This window comes from Tamandua tetradactyla, chromosome 13 (assembly GCF_023851605.1).
Source record: "Tamandua tetradactyla isolate mTamTet1 chromosome 13, mTamTet1.pri, whole genome shotgun sequence".
NCBI lineage: Eukaryota > Metazoa > Chordata > Mammalia > Pilosa > Myrmecophagidae > Tamandua > Tamandua tetradactyla.
In genome coordinates, this window is record NC_135339.1 from 87,520,378 (window position 1) to 87,541,905 (window position 21,528).

A 21,528-nucleotide genomic window follows, 5' to 3' on the forward strand; every position below is an offset into this window, starting at 1 on the left:
GGGCCAGGGGTTTCGGGAGGGTGCCTCGGCCCCGCTTGTTTACGGACCATCGATTAGCTGCGGCTGGACGCGTTGCCTGCCCTGCCACCCCTTTTCCACCAGATTTTCACCGAACTTTTCCAGCCAGATACGAGTCCGGGAATGAGGTTTTGTTCCTTCCGTACAGTAGGCCCTAAATACTTGGGTCCGTCGCCACAAGTTGGTGCTGGTCTATAAACTTGTATTTTGGTCCCTTAGCCGCCTCCTCTCCGCCTCCTGCGGTGGCCTCCTGTTGTTGCCATTTCAGTCTAAGAAAATAAAGGTGGGAGGCGGACGGGGGTGGGGTGCGAGGAGGAGGAGGAGGAGGAGCAGCAGGATTTAGGACCTAGGGGAAAGATAATATAACCCTCTTACAGTTATTATTGTTCAGTGCAAGTATTTATTATTTTCTCTACTGTGGCTTGGTGTGGGTCGTTTCATAGACAGAAGAACTCTAATGAATACTTGCATTAAGCCCAAGGGACAGGCAGTTTAGGTTAAGCGTAGAAGTTTGAACTGGCCCATTATCTTTGAGATACAGTGGTGCTTTGAAACTTTCGCTGACAATTTTGAATTTTGGTCAGTTGATTCCCCTTGTCCGTAACTCCATAGACTTTCAGGTTAAACGTACCCTTTCTTCCCAGTATGTAAGTATGTTTGCTCACAGTGTGATTCATGCCCAAAAACATTGTTTTAGTAACACAATTGAAGAAAAATCTTTAACTTTCGGAAATGCTATCCATGTACATATTTATATAAAATGAGTGGTTCTATTTATAGGTCTCATTTTTTTTAGTTGCTTTATCACTTATGCGACATCTTAAGTACCCATGTTTTGATCAAACAGGAATGACTCAGTGAGCAAACCATAAGGAATTTTGATCTTGGCTAACGCCAAGGGCCTTGGGAAAGTGTTCTAAAATATGTATGTGAAAAAAATAAACTGGACCTCTCCTGGATATTGTTTTTTGTTTTTTAAACGAAACAGTTGTAAACGAATTTAGAATCCCAAAATCAAGAGATTTGTAACTTATAAGAAGATCGCACCTTCCTTCTTACATTAGAATTTCATAACATTGTTTTTATTGTTCTGTTAGGTGACTAAGAGGTAGTAAGACAGAAGTAATGATATTTTAATTTTGAAGGGAGGCTATTATTTGTATATCAGAAGGGGCTTTTATTTTTGTTGCTCTGTTTCAGCATCTTTTATTAAAGTCTCAGCATCGGAGCAACCCAATTTTATTTACCTTTGAAATGGGATTGGGTTGGTATCATGAACTCATTCATGTTAGTATTTTCGACTTCCTTGATCCAGATTGGTACACTGATAGGAGTCATGGCACATTACATTTGAAGTCTGAGGGTTAATGGTGTTTTGGAACTCATCCACTGTATGATATTTGAAGCAAATTGATTCATATGTGTAATTGAAATAGTGAGAGCTGTTCCATGTGCTTTATACTTATACTACTCTTATAATAAATGCAAATTTAAATAATGGAAGTTGTGAAAGTGAACTGTTGTGACTTTTAAAACTTGACTTCTTAGCTCAGTTTTTTCATTTCATCATCACTTTTTACCCCCCTCCCCCTCAGTAATACCCTTTTGTACCTGGGCTTGAATGTTTTTTTCTCCTAATGATGAGGCCTTTTCTTTTGATTATTTGTGCTCCACTTATATCTTGGATATTTTAACACTCTCTCCTCATATCGCAAGACCTCCAGAGCACTTCTTTTTTTTTTCCCATGAGCAGGCACTGGGAGTCAAACCCGTGTCTCTGGCATGGCAGGCGAGAACTCTACCTGCTGAGCCACCTTGGCCCACCCCAGAGAACTTCTTTTTCCATGGAAAGTAAAGCTCCTTGATATGGTGTTGTAGGTTCTCTGTAATCTGGCCAAGTATTTTCTCAGTCTGCACACTGCTCTTTGTGAGTCCTTAGTTCTGGCCAAACACACTTGTTTGTTGTTCCTGTGAAGTCCTTCCTTTCCCTCTGTCTTTATGCCATTCTTTTATTTGAAATTTTGTGTTCATGGATCCTTCCTTTAATCTGGACTTATCCTGTCTCTTTGAAGCCTTTTTGACTGCTTCTACTTCAGCTGCTAATCACTTCTGTCTTGTGAGGGACTGCTTTCTTTCTTCCTTTTTTCCCTTAACATCTCTTAGCCTGTATTTCAATTTATCTTTTTATTTTTTTCTGCTTCCCAGCTAGATTTTTAAGACCTCTGAGAAAGGTCATGAACCCTGTGCCCTTATATGTGTGGAGACCATCTATTCAGCACTGAGTATGGACACATGGTCTGATAAAATATTTTGGGGCCCTTTATGGTATAAAGGTGATCTAACTGTATGCAGTTTGTACTCCTCTTAAGTATTGGTATTTATGGGAATTTGATGGTTTATGAGACAAAATATTTGAAATTGTGCCTGTGTTTTAACACCCCCTCTCCAACTATTTGGTTATGATGTTTATATATATCAGCACAGTTTCTTGCTTGTAGAGGATGCTCAACATATTTTGTCTTATTCAAATAAAAATAAGTACTATAATTCTGAGGTTTATATCAGATTTGAGTCTGGGGCAGTTATTTTGGTTTGAATTTGGCATCATGGCATTTAGGGTAGACATTCCATGTTTCTATAGGTAACATTTAGCATCATGGGAAGGAGAAAATAATTTGTAGCCTTAGTTTGCATCTTATCCTCAGATATTTGCATCCTTTGTCCTTGATCATAAGGCAGAAGGGACTCGGGAGAATGGGTGTGACTCTACCTGTCAACATTGTTGGAAGAAGGCATGAACCCAAGCTGGTCCCTAGTCTTTTTGAATACCAAAGACAATACATGTAATTATGTAGGGCATAGATGGATGCTGATGTGTTGGAAAATAGGTGTGTATATTTCTATTGTGTGTACAAGTAGGAGGCATGATATTTGATACATTAATAATCTCTTGGCAGTAAACTAACTTGATTTATCCACTGCATCTATGTGGAAACTTGTCCTCTTCCTCCAGATCATCAGAATATTTTTTCCTTCAAAATTGACTGTGACTTTTGGAAAGTACTTGTTTTAGATTCCTTGCTGCTAAAACAAATCCCATATGATGGGTTGGATTAGCAATAGGAATTTATTGGCCCCTGGTTTCAGAGGCTAGAAGGCCTTTTTCCTCCCTGGGTCAGTGTCTTCTGTCTGGTTGGCAGTCTTTGGTGTTCCTGGCTTTTCTGTCGCATGACGTTGCGTATGGCCAGGCCTTTTTCTTTCTTCTTGGCTTCTGGGTTGAATTCTAGATTCTGGTTGCTTCCTGTGGCTTCCCTTCCCTGCCCAATTTCCTTGCTTATAAGGACTTCAGCCTTAATGGATTAATGCCCATCCTCATGCGGTTTGGGTACCCCTTCACTAATTAACATCTTCAAAAGTCCTATTTATAAATGGGTTCACATTCACAGAACCAGGGGTTGGGACCTTCAGTCTTTTGTGAGGGCCATGATTCAATCCCCAACAGTTTACATAAAAACTGTTTGTATTTTTAACCCCAGAAGCCTTTTTAACATAACTGAAGTTAAAATTGAAATATGGTCTGTGTTGATAAGCTTTCCAGAAATACTAAGCATTTTTATTTAGGCAGTTGTTTACATTTGTAAAAGATACTTTCATAGAATTATGCTAGTAATTTCACTATTTTAAAAATCAGGATCAGTAAGCATTCTTTGTTTTTTGAGAGGGTGGTATTTTGGTTAAGATGCAGTTTTAACATTAGCCATCAGTTTGGCAAATTAAAATTAAAGTTGATATGTTTTTTTACCTGCCTGTTAAATTGAACTTTTTAGTAATTAAAACAACAACAGCATTCAGTTTCCTTTATTTTTATGGTTCATGTTTTGAGGGCAAACTGTCCCACCCAACCCCTCTCAAACAACACAACACAATTTTGGTTTTTCATCCTTTGGCAAGTAAAATTTTTTTATTTTATTATTATTTTTTTTTACTTTGGGGAAAATATTTAATATACCTATAATAATACACTGTTTAAGTGTCAGAAGCACAATACAACCCAGTATGACCCTAATTTTGTAGAAATCAAAAAAAAAAAAAAACCCAGAAGGAACTGTTGTTCACATTTTGGTGCAGTTAACTCAAAGTGGATTACAAGCATCATAAACTTTCTTTATACTTTTCTCTAACTTGTCATATTTCTCACAAAGAATGTTGATTGTTTCTATAATCAGAAAACAATTACAAAACCAGAAAAACTATTATAAATAGATCCAACTTATAACTGACAATTTAACATGAAACAGTATGCTAGGGGAGGGGAATTCTCCTCAAGTTGTACTGAAAAAATATTTTGTACATTTCCCTTTAGTGCCCCAACCTCATGGCCATGAGCATACAACTTTGGCAGATCAGGTCCACACAGGAAATTAAACCAAAGTCATGCAAACAGAAATGCTTTTCTCCTCAAATGGCAAGTAAAATTTTTATGTGGATGATGTTAATTCATGTAAATAAAAAAGAATGTGTAAGGCATTGTTGGAATCAGTCACATATCTTTTCTAGTTTTTCTTTTTTAAGAGCTTCATTGAGGTATATGCCACATATAAACTTTACCCTTTTAAAGTATATAATTCAATGATTTTTAGTATATTGACAGAGTGGTACAACCATCACCGCTATCTAATTCCAGAGCGTTTTCATCTGAATGAGAATGAAAAGAAACCCATATCCATTAGCAGTCACTGCTTATTCTTCCTTTCTGCCAGCTCTTGGCAACCGCTAATCTACTTTCTGTCTCCGGATTTGCCTATTCTGGACATTTCATATAAATGGAATCATACTATATGTGGACTTTTGTATCTGACTTCTTTTACTTAGCGTGATGTTTTACGGTTCATCCATGTTGTAGTCTGTATCAGTACTTCATTCTTTTTTTTATGGCTGAGTAATACTCCCCTGTGTTGATATACCATGTTCTGTTTATCCATTCACCTGTTGATGGGCAGTTAGGTTGTTTCCACTTTTGTTATTATGAAAAATGTTGCTGTGAGCATTCATATACAAGTTTTTGTGTGGATATAGGATTTTATTTCTCTAGGAGTGAAATCGCTAGGTTATATGGTAATTCTGTATTTAACCTGTTCAAGTACTGCCAGACTGTTTTTAAAAGTGGTTGCACCATTTTACATTTCCACCAGCAATGTAGGGTTCGAATTTCTCTAAGGTTCTCATCAACACTTGTTATTATCATATTTCATATCATTTTCTGATTTTTTTTGGCGGGGGTGGGTCCATGGTCTGGAAATCAAACCCGGGTCTCTTGCGTGGAAGGTGAGCATTCTAGCACTGAACCAACCATACATCCTTCCTGATTTTTGATGAATAAACTGTGGTTATGAAAGAGAAAGAGGTTTATGGTTTTGGCTCTTAGATTTAGGACTCTGATCATTTTGAGTTCACTTTAGTATATGGTTATAAGGTAGGGGTCCAACTTAACTCTCTTCCATGTGGATATCCAGTTGTCCCATCACCATTTGTTGAGATGAACTTAATTTTAACAATATAATTATTCTTAACAGTAAGTTCATATTGCAAGACAACATTCCCCTGTGCGTGTGTGTGTATAAATTTTTGCAGGTGGAGAAAAATTCTGTTATTGTTGCAGTGATACACTTATGATTGAAAATTCTGAAGGCAGGACTGATGGATGATTTTTAACAAACTTTGTTTTTTGATTTTTAACAAACCGCTTCTCAATCCTTTGCTTTTATGTTGGAAGTGGGTGGGTAATTAATTTCATTTTCTGGGTATTTAATGAAGCTGTTGTTTTTGAACAGGGAAATTATAACAGTTTTTAGAACTGTTTTTGACAAAACTGTCTTTGGAATACTGTCCATTGATACTAGCAGAATATTGTGTTGCATTCCGTTGACTAAATGATCATTAGAGAACTGTCACAAAGCGGACACTTTAGAGAGTTATAAAAATGAAATTTTCACAGTTGTGCATTAGGAACAAACCATAATTCACTGAGCTAAGTACTATGATAGACATTTGTTTGAAAGTGGTTAAAAATTGACTAAAATAATTTAGCCTGAGGTTGGGTGTCAGGAAGGACTTTATAAAGGTAGAGACATTTCTTAAGAAAAAGTAACAGGTTTCCAGGTGTATAAAGCTGGATAAGAATGGGGAGTGGGAGGGCATTCTGTGCAGAAGGAATAATATGAATGAAGGTATGGAGACAGGAAAATTACATGTCTTATTTAGGGAACATCAGAGTTTGTTATGGCTGAATCCTGAGGCTGAGATTGGAAAGGAACTTCAAGCTCCTGGTTGTGTCTTATTTTATTCCTACTCCAGTCCCTGATTTTCATCTTCCCCTAGGGAAATATTGTTAACTGACTGGGAATTAAAGAGAAGTGGTTCTCTTCTGTGTAGCTCTTCTTACACATGCCTTAGAGAGGAGGAAAGAAGGTGTGTGTGTTGGAGATATTTGTTGTTATTAGGTTGGAAATTTAAAGGCATTGTTTTTACAGGAATTCAGTCAGCTAATTAAATATGGGTACCTAACACGTGATTTGAAGTTGCTTATGGTTTTCAGAATGCAGATTATGTAAAACACTGTTAAAAAGGTTTCTGAAGTTAAAAACATTTAATTAACTGTTCTGTGTTAATAAGCATTTCAGGAAGCAAATATACTAGATGTTGAGATACAGCTGTGAACAGGGCAGAGTCTCTGCGACTTGTGTTTACGTTCTCCTATGGAGAGATACTCAAGAGGTAAACAAGAAAAGATAGCAGAGAGTGGTAAGTGCTATGCAGATCAAGTAGGGAGGTGTGATAATGATATCTTCTTTATACTGAATGGTCGGGAAACAGCTCTTTGAGGAAGTGACATTTAAACTGAGATTTCAATGACAAGAACTGGCCTTGTGAAAATCTGGGGAAAGAGTACTCTAGGCAGAGGAGATTTCTAATATAAAGGCCTTAAAGTGAGAATGAGTTTGGCTTGTAAAAGAAATGTAAAGAAATCCTGTTTTAGTGTAAAATTTTGTCATTTTATTCTGAGTAGATTGGGAAGTCATTAGAGGATTTTTAAACCAGGCCGTGAGTAGTGATGTGATCTGATTTACTTTTTTTTTTTTAATTTATTTTATTAAACATCAACATATAAACACAAACATTCTTATCATATGATCGTTCCATTCTACATATATAATCAGTAATTCACAATATCATCACTATAGTTGTATATTCATCATCATGATCATTTCTTAGAACATTTGAAGATTTCTCTGGCTTCTGTCTAAAGACAGTGAGTTGAGTTTAATCAGGGAGATCAATTAGGCCGCTTGCAGTAATGTAAGTGAGATGATGGTGGCTTGGATCAAGGGCATATAGGAGGGGGAAGCATAAAATCCCAGGGGTGCATGGGTGGTAGTTCAGTGGTAGAATTTTCGCCTGCCATGTGGGAGACCTGGGTTTGATTCTGGGCTCATGCAGCCCCCAGGAAAAAAAAGTCTCAAATCTTGTATCGCATTCTGTCAGGTTCATTTAATATGAAATGTCTTTTTTTTTTTCCTTTCATGATATTGATGTGTTTGAAGAGTGGAGGCCAATTATATTGTAGAAAGTCTCTCAATTTGGAAATGTCTGTTGTTTTCTCATGATTAGAGTTAACCTGTATATCTTTTGGTTCTTAGTAAAACATATCAATATTGGTGAAGTTAACTTTGCTTGGTTAAGGGTCATGTCTGTGAGGTTTCTTCACTGTAAAGTTATTGTGGGGAGATACTTTGAGACTATATAAATATCCTGTTATTCTTCAGACTTTCACCCACTCACTGGTTTCAACATTTATTGAGAATCGTTCTCTGAATGCATTATTATTGTGGTAATTGTCAAATGGTGATTTTCTGATCTAGTCCTTTAGTATTATTATTTATGTTTGTGCTCAAATTGACAGACTTGGCCAGTGGAAGTCTTCAGGGTAGCTTCTGTGTCTGTCTGTCTGTCTATCTATTTATTAAAAAAATTTTTTTTGCATGGGCAGGCACCAGAAATTGAACCCAGCTCTCCGGCATGGCAGGCCAGAAATCTGCCACTGAGCCACTGTCGCACCGCCCCTGCTATATCCTTTTAACACTCCTCATCATTCTTTGAGTACTGGTGATTTTCATTTTAAGAAAATGTTTCCTGTATATTATTGATAACATTTTTTATTTTGAAATATAACATATATACAAAAAAGCAATAAATTTCAAAGTACATTTTAACAAGTAGTTATATAACAGATTTCAAAATTTGGTACAGGATACAGTTCTGTAGTTTCAGTTTTTTCCTTCTAGCTGCTTGAAGACACTGGAGACTAAAAAGAAAATATCAATATACTGATTCACTATTCATCCTCATTTGTTAAATCCTGACTTCTCTGTTATAACTCCTTCTCCTTTGATCCTTCTCTCATTTTTAGAGATATTTGGATTATGCCCATTCCAATTTTTTCATGATGAAAAAGTAGTATTGACAATATGGGATGGAGGATGGAAGTGGTTGTTCTTGGAGAGATTGGCACCTCTGGGTTTCAGGAGTTACCTGGCCTAGGAACCACATGAACGTTTAGGTTTCTGAGAAATAAACTTAGTGCATATAGCTTCTGTAGGATCTGATAGAGCCCAGGGTGTTGTTTAGGGTTAACATTGGTTGGGGTTTGGCAAACTGTAGCAATTAGCAATATCTAGCTGAAGTTTTTATAAGAGTAGCCTCCAGAATAGCCTCTCAACTCTATTTGAGCTTTCTTAGCCACTGATACCTTATCTTGTTACATTTTTTCCCCCTTTTGGTCAGGAAGGCATTGTCAGTCCCACAGTGCCAGGGCACAGGCTCATCCCTGGGAGTCATGTCCCAGGTTTCCAGGGAGAGTCAACCCCTGGTGGGGAGGGTAATGATTTTACTTGCAGAGTTGGGCTTAGAGAGAGAGAGAGGCTACATCTGAGCAACCAAAGAGGTTCTCTGGAAGTAACTCTTAGGCATGATTATAGGTAGGCTTAGCTTTTCCACTACAGAAATGTTTCAAAAGAGTAAGCTTCAAAATCCAAGGCCTGTTAACTTTGGGAGTCCTTAGTGTTTGGAAAGTGTCAGGGGGTTCCCAGATGGGAAAGTATTTGCCAATACTTTTTAATTTTTTTGCCCAACATACTGTATCTGGGCCCAAATGCTTTTTTTTTCCTAATATGATCATTCCATTCTACATATGTAGTCAGTAATTCACAACGTCATCACATAGTTGCATATTCATCATCATGATCATTTCTTTTAAAATTTGCATCTATTCAGAAAAAGATATAAAATGAAAGCAGAAAAAAAAATTTATACATGCCATAGCCCTTACCCCTCCCTTTCATTGATCCCAAATGTTTTTTAAAAAATTTCTGTTGTTGTTTTGCTCTCCCATTCATTTAACTCTGCTTTAATCTTTGTTATGTCTCTTCTTCTCTGTGCTTTGGGGTTAGTTTGTGGTTCTTTCTCAAGTTCCTCCAAGTGAGCACTGAAGTCCTCAAGTTTTGTTCTTCTTGTCTTTTAATGTAGGCATTTAGAGCAATAAATTTCCCTCTCAGCACAGCCTTTGCCACATCCCATAAGTTCTGATATGCTGTGTTCTCATTTTCATTCATCTCCAGATAGTTACTGATTTCTCTGGCAATTTCTTCTTTGACCCACTGATTGTTTAAGAGTGTGTTATTTAATCTCCATAAATTTGTGAAAGTTCTCCTTCTTCGGTGGTTATTGATATCCAGCTTCATTCCCTTGTGATCAGAGAAAGTGCTATGAATAATTTCAGTGTTTTTAAATTTATGAAGACCTGTTTTGGGCCCCAGCATATGGTCTATCCTGGAGAATGTTCCATGAGCACTAGAGAAAAATGTATATCCTGGTGTTTTGGGGTATAATGACCTATATGTGTCTGTTAGTTCTCATCGTTTATCATATTGTTTTAACTTCTCTATTTCCTTGTTGATCCTCTGTCTGGTTGTTCTGTCTGTAGAGGAGAGTGGTGTGTATTGATGTCTCCTACTATTATTGTTGAAACATCTATTGCTCCCTTCAGTTTTGCTGGTCAGACTCATGTACTTTGGAGCTCCTTGGTTGGGAGCATAATAAACATTTATGATTGTTATTTCTTCTTGGTGAATTGTCCCTTTAATTAATATATAGTGTCCTTCTTTGTCTCTTTTGATGTCTTTATATTCAAAGTCTATTTTGTCCAATACTGATATACTTCTGCTTTCTTTTGGTCACAACTTGCGTGGATCATCTTTTTGCATCCTTTCACTTTCAGTCTATTTGTATCCTTGTGTTTAAGATGAGTCTCTTGTAAGCAGCATATAGCTGGATTATATTTCTTAATCCATTCTGCCAGTCTGTATCTTTTATCTGCTAAGTTTAGCCTGTTAACGTTCAAAGTTGTTACTGAAATGACATTTCTTTTTTTTCTTTTTTATTAATTAAAAACAATTAACAAACAAAACAGTAAGATATCATTCCATTTTACATATATAATCAGTAATTCTTAATATCATCACATAATTGCGTATTCATCATTTCTTAGAACATTTGCATCGATTTAGAAAAAAAAAAGACAACAGAAAAAAATAAAACGATAACAGAGAAAAAAAAAGATTATACACACCATACCCTATACCCCTCGCTTTCATTTACCACTAGCATGAAATGACATTTCTTGAATCTACCATCTCTTATCCTTTGGATTTTATCTGTCAGATCTGTCTATTCTTTTCCCTCTTTCTCTTTTTGTTTTTTTTTTTTTTTTAAATTTTTTTTATTAATCAAAAAAAAGAAAAGAAATTAACGCAACATTTAGAAATCATTCCATTCTACAAATGCACTCAGTAATTCTTAGTATCATCACATAGATGTATGATCATCATTTCTTAGTACATTTGCATCGCTTTAGGAAAAGAACTAGCAAAACAGCAGAAAAAGATATAGAATGTTAATATAGAGAAGAGAATTAAAATAATAATACTAATAAAATACATATATATATATATATATATATATATATAAAGGAAAAAGAAAAAAACAAAAACAAAAGATACCAACACACAAACAAACAAAAAACCATATTTCAGGTGCAGCTTCATTCAGTGTTCCAACCTAGTTACATTACACCTAGGTATTATTGTGCTGTCCATTTTTGAGTTTTTGTATCTAGTCCTGTTGCACAGTCTGTATCCCTTCAGCTCCAATTACCCATTATCTTACCCTGTTTCTAACTCCTGCTGGTCTCTGTTACCAATGATATATTCCAAGCTGATTCTCGAATGTTGGTTCACATCAGTGGGACCTTACAGTATTTGTCCTTTAGTTTTGGGCTAGACTCACTCAGCATAATGTTCTCTAGGTCCATCCATGTTACTACATGCTTCATAAGTTTAGTCTGTCTTAAAGCTGCATAATATTCCATCGTAGGTATACGCCACAGTTTGTTTAGCCACTCGTCTGTTGATGAACATTTTGGCTGTTTCCATCTCTTTGCAATTGTAGATAGTGCTGCTATAAACACTGGTGTGCAAATGTCCATCTGTGTCTTTGCCCTTAAGTCCTTTGAGTAGATACCTAGCAGTGGTATTGCTGGGTCGTAATCCATTCTGCCATTCTACGTCTTTTGATTGGGAAATTCAGTCCATTAACTTTTAGTATTATTACTGTTTGGATAATATTTTCCTCTACCATTTTGGCTTTTGTATTATATATATCATATCTGATTTTCCTTCTTTCTACACTTTACTCCACACCTCTCTTTTCTGTCTTTTCGTATCTGACTTTATTGCTCCCTTTAGTATTTCTTGCAGAGCTGGTCTCTTGGTCACAAATTCTCTCAGTGACTTTTTGTCTATAAATGTTTTAATTTCTCCTTCATTTTTGAAGGACAATTTTGCTGGATATAGGAGTCTTGGTTGGCAGTTTTTCTCTTTTAGTAATTTAAATATATCATCCCACTGTCTTCTAGCTTCCATGGTTTCTGCTGAGAAATCTACACATAGTCTTATTGGGTTTCCCTTGTATGTGACAGATTGTTTTTCTCTTGCTGCTTTCAAGATCCTCTCTTTCTCTTTGACCTCTGACATTCTAACTAGTAAGTGTCTTGGAGAACGCCTATTTGGGTCTATTCTCTTTGGGGTGCGCTGCACTTCTTGGATCTGCAAATTTAGGTCTTTCATAAGAGTTGGGAAATTTTCAGTGATAATTTCTTCCATTAGTTTTTCTCCTCCTTTTCCCTTCTCTTCTCCTTCTGGGACACCCACAACACGTATATTTGTGCGCTTCATATTATCATTCAGTTCCCTGATCCCCTGCTCAAGTTTTTCCATTCTTTTCCCTATAGTTTCTGTTTCTTTTTGGAATTCAGATGTTCCATCCTCCAGTTCACTAATTGTAGCTTCTGTCTCTTTAGATCTACCATTGTAGGTATCCATTGTTTTTTCCATTTTTTCTTCTTTGTCCTTCACTCCCATAAGTTCTGTGATTTGTTTTTCCAGATTTTCTATTCCTTCTTTTTGTTCAGCCCATGTCTTCTTCATGTCCTCCCTCAATTTATTGATTTGGTTTTTGAAGACTTCTTCCATTTCTGTTCGTATATTCAGCATTAGTTGTCTCAGCTCCTGTATCTCATTTGAACTATTGGTTTGTTCCTTTGACTGGGCCATATCTTCAATTTTCCGAGCATCATCCATTATTTTCTGCTGGTGTCTGGGGATTTGATCAGATTTCCCTGGGTGTGGGACCCAGCTGGTTGAAAGGTTTTTCTGTGAAATCTCTGGGCTCTGTTTTTCTTTTCCTGCCCAGTAGGTGGCGCTCGTGGCGCTCGTCTGTCTGCACGGCAGTCGGCCCGGGAAACCGCGCGTGAAGGCGGGGGTCGCTGGCCGCCGCGGCTTGGGAGAGTGCCGGTCCTAATTGCCCAGCTGGCCCGAAACGCCAAGCGTGACGGGAGGGCCCCGCTATCCAACGTTCCCAGTCAGACCGGGGAGCCACGTGCGTGGAAGGGACCCCTGTCGCCAGCCGCCCCGGCTGGGAAAACGCGCGCCCCTCGAGTATCTCACCGCAGCGGATTCTCCCTGCCTGTTCAGCTGTTCCAGAGTGGGGTACGCTGTCTTTTTGGTCTCTGTCGTGACTCCGGGAGCTGTTTCGTATTGTTTCTGTTTCTTTAGTTGCTTTTCTGGAGGAGGAACTAAGATCCGCGCGTCTTACTAAGCCGCCATCTTCTCCGGAAGTCCTCCCTCTTTCTCTTTTTATCCTTTAAGTTACCCTTACTGGTAATCTTCAATTCTGTGCGCTCCTCCTGTCTTTTTTTATTTCAACTGGCAGAGCTCTCTTTAGTATTTCTTGTAGGGCAAGTCTCTTGTTGACAAACTCTTTCAGGATTTGTTTATCTGTGAAAATTTAAATTTCTCTCTCATTTTTGAAGGACAGTTTGGGTACAGAATTCTTGGCTGGAAGTACTTCTCTTTTAGGATCTTAAATATATCATACCACTACCTTCTTGCCTCCATGGTATCAGTTGAGTAGTCTAAACTCAGTGTTACGTTATTTCCATTATATGTAGTGGATTGTTTTTCTCTTGCCGTTTTCAGGATTCTCTGCTTCTCTTCGACATTTTGACAGACTGATTAGTATATGTCTTGGGGAAGGCCTATTTGGATTTATTCTATTTGGAGTTCGTTGGGCTTCGTTGATTTGCATATTTATGTCTATTATAAGGGTCGGGAAGTTTTCCTCTGTTATATCTTCAACTAATCTTCCTAGCCTTTACTCTTCTCTTCTCCTTCAGGGTTACCAATGATTCTTATATTTGTGCATTTTGTTTTGCCCATCACTTCTCTTAGAGCCAGTTCAAAATTTTCTGTCTTTTTTACCATTTGCTATTTTTAGTGTTCGAAATCAGTTGTCGTGTCCTGGAGCAGTATGCGGGGCATGGGGTGGGGCACAGCAGTGGTGATGTCATTGAGGTCAAGAAGTTAGTGCACGAATGCATGGGTGCCAAGCGGTGGGGAAGATGTGGTTGTGTGGGTGCATGGGTCTGGAAGGGGCAGGACCCTGGTATGCACAGGTCTAGAGAGTGGGGTTCTTATGTGCTTATGCGCCCAAATGTTTTTAATAAAATTCATCAATCATAAAATTATTCTGTAACATTGCTAAGGAAGTTTTGTTTTGAACGTAACTCAGTTTTTTGAGAGATTGGTAAAAAAATTTGAAGACTACTGTGGGTCCTTTACTACACTTTGAGTAGCACAATACTGCTTCCTCCTCCTTTTCTAGCCTTAGGAATCTAAGCCTTTGTTCTCAGTCTCCAACAGCATTTGTTACTTTACTGATGAATTTTTAAAACTTTTATCATGAAAAATTTCAAACAATCCTTAATTTAGAGGGACTAGTAGAATGAATCCTCAAATATTTGTCAGTTATCAACATATGGCCAGTCTTGTTTCATTTATATTCTTCCTTCTTCCCAAAGGATTGTTTTAAAGCAAATTCCAGACATGTTATCATTTCATCTGTAAATATTTCAATATGTGTCTATTAAGAGAAAAGGCCTCTTTTAAGGAAAATAGGAACCACACCATTACCACTATTATCACACCTACAAAATTTAACAATAATTAATATCAAATCAGTGTTCCCATTTCCTTTGTTAGAGCATGCACACACACGTTTTTAAAACATAGGCTTGTTCCTACCAAGATCTAAAAAATTAGGTCCATCTGTTGGATTTGATTGGTAAGTCTTAATTCTACTTTTGCCTGTAGGTTCCCACTACCTCCCACCCCCTTTTTTCCTTGCCATTTATTTATTGAAGAAATTGGATAATTTTTCTTGTGTATTTTTGTGCATTCTGGAATTTTCTGATTTCATCCCCATGGTGTCAGTTTGTTCTTCTATTCCCTGTATTCCTTATAAGCTTGATCAAATTCATATTCAATAACTATGTTATTTATTATTTGGCACAAGTAATACATAGGTGGTATAATCTAGCTTTCTTTTAAAAGTAAGTTTTTGATGTTGCTTAAATATTTTATGTGATCGTTAATTTAACAAAAAGCATTTTAAAATTTGGACTTGACTTTCAGGATTTGTAATGATTGGAGCAGAGGAGAGTTTAATTAGAAGTTTTCTTTGGAAATAGAATATTTGTAAAATAAGTTTGATGAACAAGATTTTATGGTGAGTCTTTACATAGAAGAATAAAAGGCTTTTTACTAATTAGAAAGTTTAGCATAGGAGGTGAAGAATCTGGAGAGCATCTTGTTCAGCACCTTCATTTTTTTTTACATATGAGAAAATTGAAAGTCCAAAAGAAGAGTCTTGGCTATCTTGTAGAGTTGAATCTTGTCTATCTCACAGATAGCCATTCTTTGCTTTCCTTTAATACAGGGCCATGTATAGGTTGCTACATTAAGTTTGTTCTGTTGGGACTGTAACTTGGGGTGGACTATTGACATTTGACGTGTCTGATACTGTGTAAAGAAACCACGTTAAAATGAGTTCATCAGTGTCTCATGATCTATTTATTTTACTCCTCCATCCTTTCTTGTTGCTTTTTAGGAACTGAAGTGTTTGAACAGAGGAAGTTGGCAAAATTACATATAAAACTGTGGTTTGTAAAGAGATAGAATTCTTCTTGAAATGACTAGAAGAAAGATGAAAGGAAACAGCTTTGCTATTGTTTCATGCTAGATTTGGCTCAACCGTGAGTTAATTTGATGTCTTTTAGATCTTTCTTTCTAATCATTGGTTGCTAATTGTCTAGTTGTTTTTTTTTTTTTTTTTAGCATTAGCATTGTAGCTTTATTATATATAGGCTTTCTTATTTAATGTAGTCTTGACAGATAAAAATATCAACATTAAATTCTTAGGCTAGTTGTAGTTGCAAGAATTATCGCCTTAGTTAAGGCACAGTGCAGATAAAGGCCAAGCTCACCCTGGCAGGTGTTATTTAATTTAAATTTACTTTGTTCACTTGTCCGTAATTCCTGGAAAGGAGACTCAGCAAGTATATTTACTCATTCTATAGAGATGCCATAGATAACAAATCTATTCATTATATAGAGATGCCATAGATAACAAGTGGCAATGCCGGTCTCTTTGTATAGGAAGGTTAACATATTTTTGAGACCCGCTAATTCTTATTTATGTGCAGTTTTACATAGATTTGGTACTTTTAAGGGATGATAATTGTAAACATTTTGTACTTGTGTCCTTTACATAGTAGGGCTTGAATTATTAACCAGTTCATGGATGGTCATAGTAGTTCAAGTTGCTCAGATTCTGAATGTGTTTAAGGTCTTTGGCTTTGTGTTTTGAGAGAGATAGAAGGTCTTTTGTGGTTTTTTAATTTTATTTTTGTTTTTATTAACAAAACAACATACAAACACATTCTTAACATATGAACATTTCATACTTGGTGTACAATCAGTGGCTCACAATACCATCACATAGTTGTATACTCATCATCATGATCATTTCTTAGAACGTTTGTATCAGTCCAGAAAAAGAAATAAAATAAAAAAGAAAAAACTCATATATACCATACCTCTTATCCCTCCCTCTCATTGACCACTAGTATTTCCATCTACCCAATATGTTTTAACCTTTGTTCCCTCCCTTTCATAGATCACTAGTATTTCAACTTATTTTAACATTTGTTCTCCCTATTATTTATTTATTTTTAATCCAGATGTTTTACTTATCTGTCCATACCGTAGATAAAAGGAGCACCAGACAATAGGTTTTCACAATTACACAGTCACATTGAGAAAGCTGTATCATTATACAATCATCTTCAAGAAACATGGCTACTGGAACACAGCTCTACAGTTTCAGGCACTTCCCTCTAGCCACTCTAATGCACCTTAAACTAAAAAGGGGGTATCTGTATAATGCATAAGAATAACCTCCAGGATAACCTCTCGACTCTGTTTGAAATCTCTCAGCCACTGACACTTTATTTTGTCTCATTTCTCTCTTAACCCTTTTGATCGAGAAAGTTTTCTCAGTCTCTTGATGCTGAGTCCCAGCTCATTGTAGGATTTCTGTCCCACTTTGCCAGGAAGGTTTACAACCCTGGGGTCATGTCCCACGTAGAGATGGGGGAGGGCAGTGAGTTTGCTTACTAGTGTTGGCTGAGAGAGAGAGGCCACATCTGAGCAACAAAAGAGGTTCTCTGGGTGTGTGTGTGACTCTTCGGCCTCATTTTAAGTAGGCTTAGTCTATCCTTTGTGGGGATAACTTTAATATGAACAAACCCCAAGGATGAGGGCTTGGCCTATTGGTTTGGTTGTCCCCACTGCTTGTGAGAATATCAAGAATTCTCCACATGGGGAGGTTGGAATTTTCCCCATTTCTCAGCATTCCTCCAAGGGAACTTTGCAAATACTTTTTAATTCGCTGTTCATATCACTCTGGGATTTATCGGGGCATCACACTAACCTGGATAAACCTACAAAATCTCATGCCCTATTCAAGGTTCTGTGTAGTTACAATGTTGAATTAAACTGTCCCATTTGTGGGTTTTGAGCAGAGGAGTGACATAATTAACATGACATATGCTTTAAAAGAACAATAAGGGTGGCTGCTGTATGGTGGTAAGGTGAGTAGAGGAAAAGCAGGGAGACCAGTTAGGAAATGTTTTATTTTGCTAAGCTGCCAAAAGCAGATACCATAAAATGTGTTGGCTTTATGTAAGGAAATTTATTAACTTACACACTTACAAGCTTACAGTTTTGAAGCCATGAAAATGTCCCAGTCAGGGCATCATCAAGATGATGCATTCTTCCTAAAGTCCAGCTGCTGGCCATCCTGGACTCCTCTGTAACATGGCAGACCGTATGATGGTATATGCTGGTATCTCTCTTCCAGGTTTCGTTGCTTTCAGCTTCTTACTTCCTTATTTTTCTCCCTCTTTAAATTTCATTCTTTGTAAAGGACCTCAGTAAGAGGCTTAAGGCCCACCCTGAATGAGGTGAGTGACATCTTTAAGATCCTACTTATGATGGGCCCACAGTCACAGAAATGGATTAACTTTAAGAAAGTAGTTTTCTGGGGTATATGCACCTTCGAACCATTATAGGAAGCTCTTAGAATAATCTGAGTGAAATAGAGTGGTGGCTTGGGACCAGGGTAGTAGCAGAGGAGGTGGAGAAAGGTGATCAAAGCCTGGATATATACATATATTTTAGAATTTTTGGCATCCCCATTTATTCAGCATGATTGGTTAACTGTATCATCTGTATATGCACCATATAAGAGCATCAAGCTTTATAAAACAGAACGCTTGAATATTTAAAAAGATATTGTGGCCTCAATTAAATTCTTGATCCGAAGGCACTTCAGTAACTTTCAGTGCTTTAAAGTTATTAATGCTATCACTGTACAGTACTGAAGAAAAATTTATGGGTACCACATACAAACAATAATCTCCAGTATTATGCAAGAAAACCTTATGTTTTAGGCCTTTTTTCTTTCTATATTATACAGTTAAAAATAAGGTGAACGTTAGAATGGTTTTTATAAATATTTTGTTTACTTTAGTGAAGCTGGTACAAAGTGTCCATTTAAAACCCATATTCCAGGCCAAAAAGTACGAATAAAATAAAAAAGAGCACTGTTCTGTTGTATACACTTTTGCATGAATAACTTTATTAACTGTTAATGAAAATTGGAACTTTTCTGGGATCTTCTGACAAGATTGTTTTTTATCTTAAAATGCTTTGTCTCTTCAGTGAAACCGTCTTTGGAGTTAGTCATTAATCCCACCATATCTGTCATCTTGACTCCAACTGGATATTCCCCTTCTTCTGGTCCAGACCTTCAGATTTTAAAAATAGATTCAAATTAAGGTCACTTTTCCACACTTCTGTTCTCTGAAAAACTTCCGTCTTCCACTGAAAGTCATAGTCCAGGAGTGAAGCAGTCACTTGCTAGAACCTCAGGGCCAATTGGAAAGTCATTATGAACACTTTCATTGGTTGATCTTATTTATCACCACAAGCCAGGAAATGCACAGTCCTGGAAAAGGTGACCTCTCTGTGCACACATGTAATTTTTTAAGAGAGGGGAATATGAAGGGGGCTGAGTCTTGATCACCAAAATCAGCACTATGAAAACAAACAATAATGCATATTGAGCACTAGGATTCAAAATACCAGATGTTATAAAGTGATGGGGTGCCAGTTTTCAATTCCATTTTGAACACCACATTACAAAAGAACTTTTTTATTTTTAAAAATAAAAAAGGATTAAGGGAAAAGGAAAAAAAAATGAGAGAATCTCTAAACCGTTGAATGACCCCCCTGTTTGTTCCTCATATACTTCAATCACATCTTCCTCCATTCCCAGTTCTTTTGGAGTGTGATTGCCTTCAAAGAGAAACCTGAGTGAATTCATTGGAACCCCCTGTATTTGACAGTATGATTCTTTGAGTTTCTTGAGATGTGTTATGATTTTCACCTTGAAGTGAATCTTACTGCTGTCCTGTCCAGTGACTTTCAGTTTAATGTGTTCCCCCTCTTTCTTATCCCCCAAGTCCTCAGTTGAAGATTTTGCCTCCTGGTTAGACATGGTGACATGCCTTCACCCTGGGGGTCTCTGCACAGCAGCGACCTTGGGCAAGCAGAACCTCATTCTGGGGTTTACAAATTCTTCTCTCTTCCCCACAGCACAACACCTCCACTGGAGGGTTGGATGTATTTTGAAGGTTAGGCCAGCAGGATTTGGGGCGATGGTTTGGGTTTGGGGTGTAAGACAAAGGGGATGATGGCAAGGCTTTTGGCCTGAGAAATGAAAGGATGGAGTTACCATCAGTTGAGATGGTGGAGACTGAGAGTAGAACAGATTGGTGGTGTTGGTAGACCAGGAATTCAGTTTTAGACTTTTTAAGTTTGAGGTATCTATTAAACATTCCAATAGAGCTGTCAGTAGGCAGTTGGATTCACAGATCTGGAGGTCATCAGCATATAGGTGGTATTTAAAGCCCTGGGATTGAATGAGATGCCTAAGGGAGTTAGTGGTTAGAGATCTAAGAGACCTAAGGATTGAGTCTCAGGGCACTTGGTGCAAGATAAGGAACCCAGTAAAGAAGATTAAGAATCGAGAATGGAAGAAAACTGAAAGTATTTTAGAAACCAAGTGAGAAAATTGTATTTAAGTATGGATTATGGAACGAGAAAGTTCCTTTGCTCAGCTAAGCCATTTAATAAATAATTCAGTTGTTGTATCTTGTCTTTTCATTTGAGCTCCTTTTATTCCAGATGCCAAACTAGCAGAGACAAAAGTGCTTTCTAGTTTATAAATTTTATTAATTTGCATGTATTACATATATTAGTGGACAGGAAAATGGAGATCCAGTAGTCATGACTTGCTATGTAATGTTTTAGATGTTTATTAATAGAGTAATATATTTAACTATGTATATAACTGGTGTGCTGTGAACCGAAGGGAAAACAAATACGGTTTTTGCTCGGTTTATCATCTGGTTGGGGAGTAGGAAGAAAGCACAAGTGTATCATATATGAATCTTGATCCAAAAACTCATGGTAGAGGTACCACATTTTTCTTTGAGTCAAGCCCAATTTAAAGAACTCTGAGCTGCCTTGGCAGGAAATTCAACCTTAGTCAACGTTGGGCCTTCTGTTCCTTATGTTAGTCGAAGGTTTGGCAAAACCGTATCCTACTGTGCCTTCCACAGAATTCCTTCAGGTTTTGTGGCTCTGTCACCAGCTCAGTGCCTGGGGTTTGGCACTTTGTTCAGTCATTGCAGACACTTTCTCCTGAGGTTTAGCCACCTCTAGTTGCTACTATGAAGTGAATTCTGTTCTCCAGCTCTAGATTCTCTCCTTTTGGCCTGAGGTTGCTCAAAAGCATACTCTCCCTTCTCCTTTCTCTTTTCAGGTTACTTAACATGGTCCTTTCTATGGGTTTTACTAAACATGGGGCTGGTCTACATCCCATGCCACTGGACTCCCTTGGCCAAGGTTTGTCAAAGTTTGCCTACTTCATTGAAAATTGAGGGGAGGGAGTGGCATACAGAAAACACATACAAATTAATGTTTCCAGAAACTAGCCCAAAGAAGAAACACAGTAAGTGCCAAGTGTAAGTGGACTGTGGTTACTTGGAGTGTATTTGGAGAGATTCAAAAACGTGAAAGAGATGGGAGTTGAACTCAAAGTTTTTGCTACATATGAGTGTGTGTGTGTCTGTGGTGCTCTTGTATCTAGGGAGTGCTTTCATGTGTATATTGTTAGGGAGGGAATTTGTGTATTGTTGGGTGTGTTTGATCTGTTTGGGAGTCTAATGTGTGGGGTGTGCATGTGTGACTCAAAGGAGTTGAGAATTTACTGTTGCAGAAGAGCTTCAGAAAGAGAGTTGTGTTATTAGGATTACTATAACAGTGAGCTTGGATGGGTTTAGCAGGGTAAGAAGCTTAGGAGGCCTCTATA

General features: G+C 37.4%; 1 protein-coding gene and 1 pseudogene across 11 annotated transcripts in view; one reads left to right on the forward strand and one right to left on the reverse strand.

The window, feature by feature from the left end:
- ZRANB1 (zinc finger RANBP2-type containing 1) overlaps window positions 1–21,528 on the forward strand; it is a 79,509-nt gene that overhangs the window by 642 nt on the left and 57,339 nt on the right. For 4 of the 11 annotated variants that reach the window (XM_077126354.1, XM_077126352.1, XM_077126359.1 and 1 more), the window contains exon 2: window positions 20,980–21,062. The exons of 3 other annotated variants lie outside the window; for them this stretch is intronic. The gene's annotated coding sequence lies outside the window, so the exon portion shown is untranslated. Of the gene's footprint in view, window positions 1–13,332; window positions 15,782–15,877; window positions 21,063–21,528 lie in introns of those variants that run through there. 4 more of the 11 variants (XM_077126350.1, XM_077126358.1, XM_077126351.1 and 1 more) reach the window with 2 other exon arrangements.
- Window positions 173–19,650, reverse strand: LOC143653437 (small ubiquitin-related modifier 1 pseudogene; annotated as a pseudogene).